Source organism: Geotrypetes seraphini, chromosome 9, assembly GCF_902459505.1.
Source record: "Geotrypetes seraphini chromosome 9, aGeoSer1.1, whole genome shotgun sequence".
In the NCBI taxonomy this organism is placed as follows: domain Eukaryota; kingdom Metazoa; phylum Chordata; class Amphibia; order Gymnophiona; family Dermophiidae; genus Geotrypetes; species Geotrypetes seraphini.
In genome coordinates, this window is record NC_047092.1 from 142,867,176 (window position 1) to 142,883,542 (window position 16,367).

Below are 16,367 nucleotides of genomic sequence, written 5' to 3' on the forward strand. Positions count from 1 at the left end.
GTTCATCTCTCTCCTATTCCTCCTTCTCCATGATGCAACTTCCTGTTTCAGGAATAGAGGAGGAAGGAAATGAGCAGAGTTGACAGTGGTGTGCACAGGGCTCTGGCCCTGTGCATAATTTAGTTTTCCTTGCAGCCTCCAGAGTTAAGGAGACAGTGCTAGGGAAGGGAAGGTCACTCTTCCTATTTGTTCTTGCTACCTCATGGGCTCAGGCAGGGAGGGGAAGTTAGTGCTCTTAGTAAGCCTCATATGGGGTTCCTATGTATGTAAGATTAAAACTTTTTATGAACACACATATGAAATGAAGTTAAAAAAAAATAACCCTACAATAATCAGGGAATGGGAAAAGTGAAAATGATCAAAAAGAAACTAAAAACCAAAAAGAAACCCAGCAGTTCCACAGTAAAATGATAAATCCAAGAGAAAAGAAATACTGTGGAAGGAGATGTTCGTGAATCAGGTATTTATTCAGTCAACAAAACGATGCAGTCAACAGTCTCAAAGAAAGGAATCCACGTGTGCAATAGATGTTGAGGGCCCAACTAAGAAATGTTTTTTTTCCCCATGCTCTTGTGAACATTACAGCATTATGATGACGTTTCAGTTTCTCTTCAGAACATTTGATCAATGGCATAACCCCTTTATTCCTTACCCCCAATGCACCACAAGGAAAAGGCCATAATCCAAGTTTGTACAGCAACTACTTTATTATTTTCAAATGCAAACTTCTGCATTTTATTTTGCTATTTTACAACTTTACAAACTAGGTATAAAAGACCATAAATAAATGACATAAGTTATATGTACCTAAAATTCAAGGAAGGGAAGAAAAAAAATACAAATTAAAGCAAAATAGAAAATCTATAATGCCTAACCATAGATCATTCAAATACAAGAGCCAAAGAAATGCTCGGTTAGATTTTTTTTTCAGTATGAACTAAATTATAGTATGCCTCATACATTCTAATTTTAAACCACAGTCCTTGCATATCCCAACATACTTTGCAGTGATACAAAAAAATAAATGCTCTCTTTCATTTGTCTGATTAGTATTCAAGAAGTTTTTCTCTGGAGATGGCAAAGCCATGTAAATGAAAATAATGATTCTAATGTCCTTTTTATGTTCAGAAACCAGAGAGAGCCAGGTTTCCTCTTTTTGCTTTTGTGCATGTATATATATATATATATATATATATATAATTTTTTAGTACATATATCCATCACATTTAGCACAGTAAGAAAACCTGGAGAAACGATCATTGCCATTCGTTCTATTATACAGAGGCAGTTGCACAGCTGAGGTCCAATTATTGGCATCTTTCATAACTAGGAGATAACATAGAAGCAAATGCTAGTAATCTACTTCTCCTTTCTTTTATTAGAAAAAAACAAACAATAAGGCCCAAATTCTGTAATGTTAGGCACCTATTTCGGAGGCGGCCAACTTGATAGGTGCCTATCTAAATTGAATAACAAGCTCAATTAAGCTTTTTAATCAGCAATAATTGAAACGTAGGCGCCTATCAAGCAAGAGCGATTCTGTAACAAGGCGCCTCTAAAAATTTAGGTGGCCTTCTAAAAATAGGTGCTATGCACATTAGGCCTGGTCGTGGCTATGTGTTAGGCGCCTTATTGCAGAATTACTGCTCTTAAGCGTGTTTAAGCGCCCACATAGGTGCCAAACTTTTAGTTGTGCCTAGAGCTGGCCTATTTATTGGGCGCCTCCAAAATAGGTGCCGCTCAGCGTCATTCATTAAACAGCACCCAATTTTACTTAAATTGCGCTGAACAGTGCCTAAGTTGGCGCCTTTTGGGGATTTTTTATAAAATTTGCCCTCAATTATCTATAATCCGAATGTATTGAATTTGTGACCCACATAGTCCTGTAACTATGGCCCCCTTTTATCAAGCTGCGTTAGGGTTGTTTTTTTTAACGCGAACCACTGTGGTAAAAGCTCACAGGAATTCTATGAGCATCGGAGCTTTTATAGCAGCGGCCGGAGATAAGAAACCTTAACCTTAAAGGGAGACTATGTGTATGTTCTGTCTTGGTTTCTACATCTGGCAAATACCACAATGAGAGTTAGATATATTTTATGTATCGCTATGGTCCCTGCAAAATGATGGAAGATGGAAGAAAGAGATGGCATGGACAGCAGTGGGATCTTGGAAATAAACTGCAGGTTCCTCTTTCTGTGGTTACCAGAACTGACAAAGGGATATTCTGTAATCCAAAAGGTCTCAAAAGGATATCCACTTGAGGTTCTGCAATGAAGGACAGCTGTGAGGATCCTACACCAACAGAACGTCAAGTTGTTTTGACCATTTTAAATGATATTGCTGGCTACATTGGAATATTGCGGACTCGGCAAAAGGTTTCATGGAATGGCCCGTTTCACAAGTTAAGATTTTCTGGAGCAGGTGCTTCTTCTCAGATGGCCACACTTACGCTGTGGAGATCACAAGATACATGCAACAAGTCAACATAAATATGCAAGCTATAGCACTCTTTCAAGTTGAAAGATATAAGAAGCATTGGATGCCAGCATATCTTAACATGTTATAAACTTATATTTTTAGAAAAAAAAAAACCTGCAAGGGAAAATTTACCCACAGTACAATGATGCAGTTGATATTCCTTTGTCGAACACAGTCTGCAAACATTAGAGATAAGGGGTATGTAAACCAATATAGTGGTAGATTCAAGGAAAATCCCTTGCTTCTTTACATTATTTGTAATTTTTCAAAGTTGAAAGTCAGGTCTCTGTTTCATTATACATCAGAAAAGTCTTCTCTCTGTAACAGTGCATTAATATTCTGTTACATTCATTTCTCTACTCAGAAGGCTCTCTTCTCTGCTAACTCTGCCGAGAACCTGTAAAGGTTTTCTTGTTACTGTCTTGCCTGAGATATCCTCTCACATATATTGACATTCCATATTGACCGTAAACCTTTTCAGATAAGGAGAAGGGCCGCATGAACAAAGCGTTCTCTTTATAATCTACTGTGCATACATTATTCCTTCTCTCAATTTCTTTAAAAAAGAAAAAATCAATAAGGACTCAAAATCACAAAGAAAATTTTAAAACTAAAAAATGTATAGTGAATAAGACAGAGAGAAAAGGATTGTTGCTTGGAAGTGAAATACATTTCTATAACAGTAATAGCTCTACTTATGGCTCTATTCAAATCAAAAGATCACCTTTCACTGGCATCTTATTAACCCTTACATCTTTAGTGCTCTGTAACCATGAAAGGTTTGGAAAGATGACAGCTGAATCCAAAACTATTGTGGCCATAGGTGTATTTTGCCTGCTTACTTTGGGCAGGCAATGGGGAAGGAAGCCATAATGACAGTGGGTGGAGGGGGAGCCAACTTACCAGTAGTATCTGCAACACTTTGGGGGCAATATCACTTAGGTCAACTTCAAACTACACCTATGACTGTAGCTCACTTTAATGGCTAGTTTATCGGAAGGGAAGTTCAAATTTAGAAATCATTTTGGGGAAGTAGGTGATTAATGCTGTACTGGTGTCCATATATTTGCAGACTATGGGCTCCTTTTATCAAGCTGCGATAGGCGGTTAACACGCGGAATACCACACGTTCAACTGCCTGCCGCGCTAGTCGCTAATTCCTCCATTGACGAGGCCTTAGTTTTTTTGGTGTGCCGCAGGGGTTAGCGCGTGATGAAATGTCCGACGCGCTAACCCCTGCAGCGCACCTCGATAAAGGAGCCCTATATATATCTTCTTTAAGCCTTGGCCATAAAAGGTACGACTATGACTATTTTAGTAACTTGGGATCCACCTGAGGAACTAAAATCTCCAATGTTTGCACGAAATGCCTGATTATTAGCGAGAGGGCACAACAGATTCTCAGAGACTGCCACATTAATTAGTGTGCTGTAATAAACTTGGAAGACCTGTATATATTCACATTCAACAAATCCTTTCAAATGCCAATGTGCAGAAAGTCCACTTATATTTCATTTAGGGTTACCAGCTAATAGATGCACCTCAGCTTTTTCTTCAATGAAATGATTTACATATTATTAATCGTGAACAGGCCTTGACAAAAGGCAATCTTGATGGTGGTCTTTACCATCCTTATGGATCTTGATTATTTCTATACCACGTTAGTGGAAATGTCTGCAATCAAAGCAGGAGAACAATTCCATAAGAAATATGATTATCGCAAGTACCAAAGACAATCTGAAATTTTGTCATTCTTTGTCTTTCTTTTCTAGTGAAGAGACAATGATTAGTTCCACCATATTGCATATCAGGTACACCGACAATTGCGTGTAGAACAATGGTGCACCAGTGCGCACTGAGACCCAATAATATTTTTATTTTTGAGGCTTACCCTGTTTTTTGAGCGGGGGGGACCTCCCCCCACTACACTGAAAACATTCAGTTGCTATCTAGTGTTAGGGTAAAGTTTACATGATGATTATTGGAACCCGTAAACGGACTGCAACTAAATGTTTAGTGATGGGGTCCCCCACCCGGGGTCCCCCACCCCTCAAAAAAGAGGGTTACTTTGTAACCCTCAAAAATAAAAAAAAAATTGTTGGGTCTCAGTGCAGTGTGTGCTGGCGTGCAAATGTCCGGTGCACCATTGTCGGTGCACCATTATCCTGCACGCATTTGGCGGGTCATGTAGACTTTTGACCTGCAACTGATAAAGTCTGGAGCCTGTGGATTGGGGGTGTAAGAAGCATGCTTAAAACACGGAGTGAAACAAGTACACAAATATCAGAAGCACTTTTATCAGTCTAGAAAAAAATAGAATATATATCATTACAATGGCACATTTTGTGAAGAATATTACTTCAACAACATATGTCGGCAGCTGACATGCACTAGGGATCTGTGCTATGGCAGCTGACCTGGCAGCAATGGTTACGATGACAGTGTGCTGTCACTTACCCTCTTAGAGATAGGGCACTGACATGCAGAAAACAAAAGAACATTTATGAAAATAAAATCCTGGGCAAAATATAGAGGAGTCTGCAGAGCTAGCTGCTTTGATGCAGTACATTCCACAAGTGGCAACCTGGATGCTGAACTTGAAAGGGCCTAATTTTTCAATGCAAAACAATGATGTCGCTGCGCGTTTGGTGTCCCTCCACAGAACCATGCTGGTTAAGCCGGGGCCCGTCACCCTGAAGCTTCAAAACTTTGAGTCCATTCTCTTGTTCCAAAACTTTGAGTCCATTCTCTTGTTTATCTATGATCAACACATCAGAGTGAAGGGTGTGAAGTAAGTGAGACTGACGAAGCAGGTTTTATTTCTCCTGAAAGTACAAGAAAATGGGCACATTAAACCTAAGGAAAAACAAGTACTTATATTACAACATATCTGATTATAACCTTTCCAAAGCAAGAGTTTATATTTTCTGCTAGAAATGCATATAATTATTTTATGTGCTAAGAACCTGTTAAACTTGTTCTTTTTTTTCAGATGTGAAATCAGTTAGCTTAGCAGGGTTTAAAAAAGTTTGGATAAATTTCCTAAAAGAGAAGACCATAGGCCAGTTTTGAGATGGCTTGGGGAAATCCACTGCTTATTCCTAGGATAAGCAGCATAAAATTTGTTTTACTACTTGGGACCTGGGTTGGCCACTGTTGGAAACAGGATGTTGGGCTTAATGGATCGTCGGTTTGTCCGGTATGGCAATTCTTATATCTGATGCTGATGAAAGCATATCCACAAAGGAAATTTAACCACCCTTATTTCAGAGCCGGCCAAATGTTATTCACGATTTTTCCTTGTTTGCAGGCTGGCTCTGCCCCTAACCCCCGCGAATAGGGAGGGAAAAGTGTATATTAGATTAACAAAAAAAAAAATGATTTGATAGTCAAGATATTTGGGAGTTGGTATGAATAGGGTTAGTCCTGCTGACATTTGGAGTTATTTGGGCAAACCCAGAAGTTTCAAATTTCTCTCCTGATCACCAGTTATTTTGTCCAGGCAAATCACCCCCCAAATAAAATATTAGCTGTCCAAAAAGAGATGCTATTGGCAGCAATGGAAGTTAAAGTTACTCAACAAATTCTGGTTAGCCAAGCAGCAGACCTAAAAAGTTAACCAGCTTTTGCTAGTTATTTTTAAACTGAACATTCAACCAAAGCATTTTCAAAATGAATATCCAGATAAAGGCTCCCTTTTATCAAACCGCATAGAGCTTTTTACCGTGGACCGGCGAAGTAAATGCTCCAACGCTCATAGGAATCAGGGCAGCCATCAGGGCAGTACTACCAGTCCTGCATTCAGGGGCCCGGAGCTGACAGGGGGCCCGGGCTCCCCCAGGGTCCTAGACTCCTAGGCCACCATAGCACAAATTCCTGTATTATGCTTCTGCTGTGCACAACAATAAACACTGCTGTCATACTTTTTTTTGTCCCCTGCCGATTTCCTGATAGCACCCCCCCGGACAAAAGTGGGGAGGAAGGGGTGCGTGGGGGGGGGGGGGCCCAATAGGATTGCTCAGTAAGGGGCCCAGAAATTTCTGATGGTGGCCCTGATAGGAATTGAATGAGTATTGGAGAATTTTCCTAGCCGGCCTGTGGTAAAAAGCAGGTGGCTTCTTCTGTGGTTTGATAAAAGGAATCCAAAATTAACCAAAGTTTCCACTTAACATTATCCATCCAGCCTCTTAGGAAGAGTCCCGTGCCTACACATACAATTGAGTACAGAGCTACTACATGCAGTGAATCACACACTGATAAACTGGAAAAGTATCCATTCTCCATTATCAAGGATGCCAGCAAATCTCCTGGGAACAGCATTCACTGCTGGCTGTCACCAGAGAGGATAAACCAGATGTAGTGGCGGAGACAGCTTTAGGAAAAGGAAGTGTTAATGGGTTTCCATTTAAAGAGAATGGAACATCCTACTGGTGTGACTGATTTAGTCTGACAGGCTGCACTCACCACCAAACAGCCCTGGACCGTCGGTGTGAAGAATGACGAGCTGCAGTTGAAATCTTTTCTGAAATATTAAAAATTCAAATGTCAAGTGGCTAAGAATGGCTTTTCGTTTCAAAGGACAGCTTCCAAATTGTTTTACCTGGGTAACTAAGCAGTTGCCCAGATGAAACTGTGGAAGAGTAGCTGTAGACTAAGGGCTCCTTTCACTAAGGTGCGCTAGCGTTTTTAGCGCACGCACGAAATTAACGCGCGCTACACCACACGCTACACTTCTACAATAATGACAGCTCAATGCTGGCCTTAAGGTCTAGCGCGTGCGGCAATTTAGTGCACGCTATTCCGCCCGTTAAGGCCCTAACGCACCTTAGTAAAAGGAGCCTTGAGAACCAGGGAAGGCTGGTTTCTATGAATATTCCATTGTGGCTCCTTGTCATCTTCGGCATATCTATTAACCCTTCATTGCCTCATGTACAAACTTAACATGATTGATGTGAGCAGGATAAGCTTAAACCATATTAATAGTAGTGGCAAGAAACAGGTGAATAAATTATCATTGCCAATGCCTGCTTACTTAATTGGGCAAGTTGGAGAGAGAAAATGCAGTCCTAACATTGGCCAGTTAAATATGTGGGTAAAGCATTGAATATCAGCTGTATTGAATAACTTCTGGGTACTGGCGTAGACCCAGATATGTAATGACTGTACAAGAACATTGAATATCTGGGTCTATTTTTGCCGTAGTAATCAGCACTTAGAAAATGCTCAGTACTACCAGCTAAATATTGACGAGTTACGAGTGTAAGCCCTCCAGGAATTTGAAAATAGCTACTGCACCTGAATGGAACTCAACTTGAGCTACTACTGAAAAAGGCATAAGTCAAATCCAAAATCCTTCCTTTTACAGGTTAAAAAAAAATTATATATACCGTATATATATATATACACTTACCCCTCCCCATTCGCGGTTCCTGCACTCGCGGTTTCATATAATCGTGATTTTTTCTGGGGAGGGGGAAAATTAAAAAAAACAGTCTTAATGTAAAAAAAAAACCCATCTTTTTTTCCTCCCTGCCGCCTTCCCGGCCTTACCTGGTGGTCTAGAGGGCTTTTGGGGCAGGAGCGATCTTCCTACGCTCCTGCCCTGTGCAGATTGCCATGAGGAAATGGCTGCTGGGAGTTCCCGTAGTCTCTCGAGACTACGTCGGGAACTCCCTACAGCCATTTCCTGATGGCGATCTGCACGGGGCAGGAGCGTAGGAAGATTGCTCCTGCCCCGAAAGCCCTCTAGACCACCAGGTAAGGCCGGGAAGGCGGCAGGGAGATGGGGGTGGGTCAGAGCCGGATAATCGCAGTTTTTCGGCATTCACGGTCCGGCTCTGCCCGTATTCCCTGCGAATGACGAGGGAGAAGTGTGTATATATATATATATATATATTTATTTATCTTTTTTGTCATTTTTCTATATGTGTTTTTGAATCTACTTGAATTCTCTTGTTTTGTGTATAAAAAAAAACCCCCAAAAAACATGTCAGAAGGGGTCAAGGTCAGGGGTGGGGCAGAAAGCAACACATGGAGATTTGCATCTGCTCTACAGTAGGTACAAAAGGGCCAATTTTCAGACTGCATGAGGTAGCCCGGCTATCTCCTATGGGCAGCGGTGAATTTGGAAGTTCAATGCCAGGACTGTATCCAGCGACTAGCATTGAATTTATGGTCTATTTCCAGTTGTGTTTGACGTAGCTGGCCAAGCTGATATTAATTGGCTGACCATCTAAGTCTTAACAGCCCAAAATAGATCTGCTGTTTAGGGAGGACTATCTAGCTACTAAACCTAGCCAGTCAGCCAATGAATATTGATGCAAACCAGCTATGTCGTGTGACATAGCCAGTGACCAGGTTACCCACTGACCGGCATATTCAGTGGGAGATAGCTAAAAATAAACAGCACCAGAATCACACCTACAGAAGTGCTTTACGATGCCTAACACCATTGTAGGTGTGGCTAATACCAGACGTGGCCTTAGGCTTCATAAAGTGCCTCTGTAGGTGCGATTCATGTACAAGGTAAGCGCTGGAAACATAGGCCTAGAAAACCCTGGCCTCCATTTCCAGCACCTACCTTTCCTGAAGGTGCAATTCTGTAAACATCACCATCGCATGATTGATGCGCAATCAGCAGCCAAGTCCTAAGAGTGTAGTTCTAACACACTCTTCTCATGATCTTTTCAGCAGCTTTGTATAGTTCTTCCAGTCTCGATTCCTGTTGTTTCTTCTCTGGCAAAAAATACACTTGAGAGGTAGGAGGGATAGCTTCCTTAGGGACCCCTAAAATCTCCATCAGATATGTTTTAAATAATTCTAAGGAGCTATACTTTTAGCTTGGGGAAAGTTGACAAAACGGAGATTCAGTCTCCTAGTATAATTTTCTAACTTTCCCACTTTATTACTCTATCCAATAAATCCTTGTCCAGATGTTAAAGACCTCAATTGAGCCTCCAGCAAATCTTGTTGAACAAACTTCATTTTCTTCTCTAACTCAACATTTTTGGCCTCTTGGGTGACTAGAGAAATCTTATAACTTTGTAAAGAAATATCCATAGCCGATTTATTCACAAAAACCCCTCCCCCCAAAAAACCCCTTTTCCAAATGTGCCACAGCATCCAAGACCATCTTCTGAGCTCACAACTGACACTTCAGCCTCTGTGGAGCTCAAGTTTGCGGCATCGGCGTCTGTCCCTCCTACAGCCCCCTTCATGCTCCGCAGACTCTCTTCAATCAACGTTGCAGTAGTTGCAAGACTTCCTACTTCCAGTGGCTGCATCATGCCTGCATCTGGGGATGGAAGCTCTCCTCTGGGCTAAGAATTGCATCAAACCCCCATAATGCTGCCTCTTTGACAGCACCAGTTTCAAAGGGCAACGCTGTTCCGGCTATAACCTTTTCAATGGAAGAGATGGGAAATGCTGAGGACACAGATGGGTAAGTCCTTATCTTCCCGTTTCTCTTTACCATTTTATCACTAAGTACACTTTCTCCACGAAGAAACATGAAGGAAAATGTTAGCAGAGGCATGACAGCCTGGTGTGCCATCTTTAACCTCCCAAAGGGCTCATTTTCTAAACAGAAAGACATAAAAAAAAGGCATAAAGTGGCACTTGGATGTTTTTCTCACCCACAGCCTGCAACTGAAAACATGCCTCTAACATGACCCTTTCTACATTGGACATTTTGGAAAGGCGAACGTCCCACAAAATGTCTAACTTCTTTGTTTCGATTATCGGCACTTGGATGTTTTGCAGAGAAAAACAGCCAAGTGCTGATTTTGGACATTTTTGTGTTTTGAAAATGCCTCTCCACGTGTGTAACACCTGAATGTTGTTTTTATTATGATGAGCTTCTTAATTTGGTTAATGACTAAACGTTTATCAATCAATGATCACTTCCTATTGATGTATAATTATTTACATGAACGGGATGACTGAGGTATTATCCTTCAACGTATTATTTACTGTCCATTACTTATTATGTCTACATAGAAGAGCTGAGAGAATACACTTATCTTCCATCAAGCTCTGATTGACTTCTCAGGGTTAATGCTATTAAGAATGTAACAAGCAGCAGATGGGATCAGTTCTGGATTAATTCATAGAGCCAATAAATAAAAAATGTAGCAGCTCAGTAAATTCTCAAGGAAAAGAAAATATCTTCATCTATGCTTAATTTCTATTTCCATGGATCATAGAAGCACTCACTCCTTTTCTTATATCCCTTGGCTCTCAGCGATGTGCCTCCGCCACATTCAAAACTTCATTGCCGCTAAGCGGGGAGTGCATCAAATCTTCACTGATCCATCAAATTTTGTAAATATTCAGGTGTACAATTTTTACTATTTTCAAACTTTTTTTGTATAAAAAACTTATTAATAATAAGTATTTATTTAAAGTGCATAACATGTTTTGCGTTTGCTGTATCAAGGTTAACATCCCTTTCTACTCAGCATCACCGCCACTCTCCTGCCCTATTTCTCCTCTTGACATAGCCCATAGAAGTTTACCCAGCACTGTCCTTAAGCTCCGATTCCTGAAGATGCCATCATAGCCCTCTCCAGCCTATCCCAATCTGCTTTGTCAAAAATGAAACACAGACCGTAGAGGTCCACCTAGCACTGTCCTCATGCTATAATCAGGGATCTCAAAGTTCCTCCTTGAGGGCCGCAATTCAGTCGGGTTTTCAGGATTTCCCCAATGAATATGCTTGAGATCTATGTGCATGCACTGCTTTCAATGCATATTCATTGGGGAAATCCTGAAAACCCGACTGGATTGCGGCTCTCAAGGAGGGACTTTGAGATCCCTATTAGAATTATCATTGATGTCCTCTCCAGCTCATTCTAAACTGTCTTATGGGACACAAGCCTAGATAATTACATGAATAAAGTCAAGGCAGCCTTATAGTTTCCCTAACTTTATCTAGATAGTTACGCAGTTAGCTGACTGAATATCTCCTTAGTACAGGGATCTCAAAGTCCCTCCTTGAGGGCTGCAATCCAGTCGGGTTTTCAGGATTTCCCCAATGAATATGCATTGAAAGCAGTGCATGCACATAGATCTCATGCATATTTATTGGGGAAATCCTGAAAACCCGACTGGATTGCGGCCATCCAGGAGGGACTTTGAGACCCCTGCCTTAGTACCATCCCTCAGATTACTCTGGCCACTATCTAGATCAGGGGTAGGCAATTCCAGTCCTCAAGACACAGGCAGGTCAGGTTTTCAGGATATCCACAATGAATATGTATGAGATGGATTTGCATGCACTGCCTGCATTTGCATATTTATTGTGGATATTCTGAAAACCTGACCTACCTGTGGCTGTTGAGGACCGGAATTGCCTAGATAATACCAAGATGGACCTGACCTAGATAATACCAAGATGGACTTTACCAGATATTCAGTAGCATTATCTGGATAATGCTGAAATTTCAGGCATGGATTTGATGTGGAACTTAAATTGGTAGGAGCCATTCCTACTTAGATAAGTCTCATTGAGTATCAACCCCCAAACTACATTTGGACAAAATTGGATAAAAGGTGCCTATAAAGGAAAGGAAATGAGAGTAGGTTAGAGATGGGGATTGGGGGTGGAGGAATGGGAAGGTTTGAAAACGCTACGACAAGAGGCATGGTGTGACAATAACATAGGTCATTCTTGTATGATGTTCAAAAAGATTACAGAATTAAAGGGAGCTAGTTTTATCACTGAATAGCTCCCTAATGGCATGTGATGCCACTTTGGGGTTTGTTGCTGTTTTATTTGGATTATTCTGAGTTTTAAATGATTTGAACAGAGGAGTTTGAGAAGGGACATGATCGAAACATTGAAGGTACTGAAAGGGATAGACTTAGTAGATAAGGACAGGTTGTTCACCCTCTCCAAGGTAGAGAGAACAAGAGGGCACTCTCTAAAGTTGAAAGGGAATAGATTCCATACAAATATAAGGAAGTTTTTCTTTACCCAGAGAGTGTTAGAAAACTGGAATGCTCTTCTGGAGTCTGTCATAGGGGAAAACACCTTCCAGGGACTCAAGACAAAGTTAGACAAGTTCCTGCTGAACAAGGACGTACGCTGATAGGACTAGTCTCAGTTAGGGCGCTGGTCTTTGACCGGAGGGCCGCCACGTGAGTGGACTGCTGGGCATGATGGACCACTGGTCTGACTCAGCAGCAATTCTTAAGTTCTTATGAAGATTGTTAATAAAGCTGTGGCCAAATTAGTTATTCCACAAATATGAGTTGGTGTGATTATTGATGAAAGTTATACTATTGGAAGCAAGTGGTAAAATGTGAATGCTAATGTTAATTTTTTTGGGAGTATTCCCTACTCCAGAAACTCCTACAAGGGACAAATCATTCCCCATGTAATTGTTCCTCCTCTCACTGGCTCTAGTTTCAGCTGCTCCAAGCATCAATCATTTATGGCATCTAAAAACGTTAATTCCATAATGTAACAGACAATATTGGGAACACTGAAAAGATCTGAAATGTGAATATTCACAAAAGTTAACACAGATACGCTTTTTAAATTGATTTTTTTTGTATTATACTTATATTTGAGAAGTAAAGTTTTGTGATATTGCATGGGATCTTTAGAAGAACTCCGTAAGCAGAGACATACCTGATGGACATAAATTGATTTTGGTTTTAATGGAGTTGGTTTTTTTTAAGACATTTGATTAAAAAACCCCGGAACCTTTCATGGTTAGAGAGAGACCTGACTGAGATCTTTATTTCTATTTAATTTTTCAATTTTAATAGGAGCTCTCAAGTGTGCTCCCCTTTATATTTTAAAAACAATAGATTTCTTTTTGGTTTGACTGTAAATGAAAACTCCCATTATTCATGTGGCAGGCAATTAAACATATATTTTAAATATGGCTGTTTTCTTGTTTCATGGAATACTTCCTCATAAGTGTTTTACACATGAAATACTGTCCACTTAGGATTGTAGCTTCCTACATTTTCTTATGCTTACAGACATACAAGATCCCAGAAGATACTGTTTAGCCATAAATCTATAACAGTTTCCAGTTGGGCTACCATATACTTATTTATCTTTGGAAATAATACCAATACAGACAAATGCACGGAGAGAAGAAATCTGTTTTAAGCAAGGCAAAGCTGAACTGAGATTTATGGAAGCTCATTAGAATATGAATAAAAAATGTCTCTTCTGACAAATTATGTGGCATCTTATTTTGCAAGTGTTTTATTAATATTTAGCTACTTCTTACGGGCTCACTATGAACTTTCCAGGTTGCACATACGATCTATACAGGTTATGAAATTTTATTTATTTTAAAAATTTCTATACCGTTTTTTCCAAAATGATTTACAAAAAGTTGCATACATAAAATATTAAAAATCAGAACAAAACAGACAGATTCAATCTTTACATTAGACCATTTGCTCAAAGAAATGTATCTACGAATAGTTATGTTTTTAACATTTTCCTGAATGAGTTCTTATCTCTATATTTTCGAATTTGGCCAACAAGGCTATTCCATAGCTTAACTCCTGCACATGTAAAAGTCATGGCATTCGTTTCCGCATATTTAGGATTAGCTTTCGTTTTCAGTAATGCCGAACTATCAGAACGCAATGATCTTAGGGTTGATACACAGACATCATACTCTTAAAAAGTTCAGTAATCATATCATATAGAAATTGGTGACATATCATAATTGCTTAACATTAGCATTCGCATTCCCGTCACCTGCTAATCACCATCAATCAATAATCACACAACTCAGTTTTATTGGAATAAATATTTGGCCGCAGCTTTATTATCTATCTGAATATTATCTTCACTTACAATACAATCTGTGTCAAACCAACAAACTCCCAATGCATATTTCACACACCCCAAGGGAGCTATTCGGTGTCGAAACTAGCTCCAGTTAAGTCTTTAAATTTATAACATTCCCCCAAACGGCCCACGGTGACGCAAGGCCATGCTTCCCCTCCCCTCCCCCCAAACATGACCCACGGTGACGCAAGGTCATGCTTCCCCTCCCCCCAAACATGATCCACGGTGACGCAAGGTCATGCTTCCCCTTGCAGCGGTATCGCATACGAGTGTCACATTTATTTATTTATTAACTGCTCATCTCCCAGATCCAACTGGGCCAAACCCCATTTTCCGCCCCACCCAAAGCTGCGACAACCTCCCCCCCAACCCACTCAAGCTCCACCAAACCCACTCAATTCGACATATAACATGTAAACCCCCAACCCCACCCCATAACACTGACACAAAACATAACACCAGCACAAATGGGAGGGAGGGAGGGATAATCTTTTCCTGATGAGACTACTCTACTGTTCCCCTTTCCTCACAGAGTTCACTCCAGACTGCCACAACATCCAACCAATCATGTGACTGCTCCACCCCATCACCTTAGCAACCTCCCTAATCATTTTTCTTTCTTACAAACTCTGTCTATTAACCCTTTCTTACCTCCTCTTATAAAATTGTCAATCCTTATTCTACAGATCCTTGATAACACCTCATATATTCCCCTCACTCTCTGTCCCCCCTCCCATTTTACCCACATCATCATTCAACAAATATTACCAGCCGGTAACATCAGCTCAGCTAATGTTATATCACACCAGATGAATCTGGTGTTCTTCTTAACATTAGCATTCGCATTCCCGTCACCTGCTAATCACCATCAATCAATAATCACACAACTCAGTTTTATTGGAATAAATATTTGGCCGCAGCTTTATTATCTATCTGAATATTATCTTCACTTACAATACAATCTGTGTCAAACCAACAAACTCCCAATGCATATTTCACACACCCCAAGGTAAACTAGCTCCAGTTAAGTCTTTAAATTTATAACATTCCCCCAAACGGCTCACGGTGACGCAAGGCCATGCTTCCCCTCCCCTCCCCCCAAACATGACCCACGGTGACGCAAGGTCATGCTTCCCCTCCCCCCAAACATGATCCACGGTGACGCAAGGTCATGCTTCCCCTCGCAGCGGTATTGCATACGAGTGTCACATTTATTTATTTATTAACTGCTCATCTCCCAGATCCAACTGGGCCAAACCCCATTTTCCGCCACAAGTGGTGACAGCCTCGAGCTTGTCACCGCTCTCCCACCACATAAGCTGCGGCCAACAGCTTTAAAACAAGTCTCCAATAAAATTGGCCAAACCTATGCCTGAAAGGTTGACAGCATCAGGACAATAATGTCCATGGAAAATAGCTGCAACAAACTCATGAGAAACCACTCTAAACCCCCAAATGCTATCCATAACTCCAAAAGCTTAGTATTAAACCCACTCAATAGCAACCATGTCCCAATCCTCCTTACACACTCAATAGAGGACCAAACAAAACAAAAAGGGGTGGGGGCATTAGGGAAAACACAGACAGCAGACAACAGATCCTGCCTCAGGGGCAGTATGAAATCCTCTCCCTTTGCTGAACAAATGTCACAACCCACCAAAAGAATCATAAGGGAAGCAGAATAGAAGATTAGGAAACTGTCTTTGCTGGAAAAGGATTAGCAAGGGTCACTCCCAACAAATGCTCCATATACCTAACCATAAAATCTATAGTCCATGCCCCACTGGACTCAGAAACAGCTAAGAAAATCCTCACCAGCCCAATAGAATGGTACACAAGATATTGCACATTCCCGTTACTCCACACACACGTATAAAAGAATCCAAATTCCTGATCCTTCCAAGAAGGTGACCGGGGAATAGGCAATTGCTTTTAACCTGCAGTCAACCCAACATCTCCAGACTAGAGGTCTGCACGGGAACGGGGATTGCGGGGATCCCGCGGGTCCCGCGGGGATCCTGCGGGTTCCCCCCCTGGCCCACGGGACTCCCACGGGGACGCC

General features: G+C 41.0%; 1 protein-coding gene across 2 annotated transcripts in view; it reads right to left on the minus strand.

Moving 5' to 3' along the window:
- Positions 1 to 1,540: 1,540 nt before the first annotated feature.
- EPHA4 (EPH receptor A4) overlaps positions 1,541 to 16,367 on the minus strand; it is a 328,329-nt gene continuing 313,502 nt past the window's right edge. For both annotated transcript variants that reach the window (XM_033958139.1, XM_033958137.1), the window contains exon 18: positions 1,541 to 5,303. The gene's annotated coding sequence lies outside the window, so the exon portion shown is untranslated. The remainder of the gene's footprint in view (positions 5,304 to 16,367) is intronic.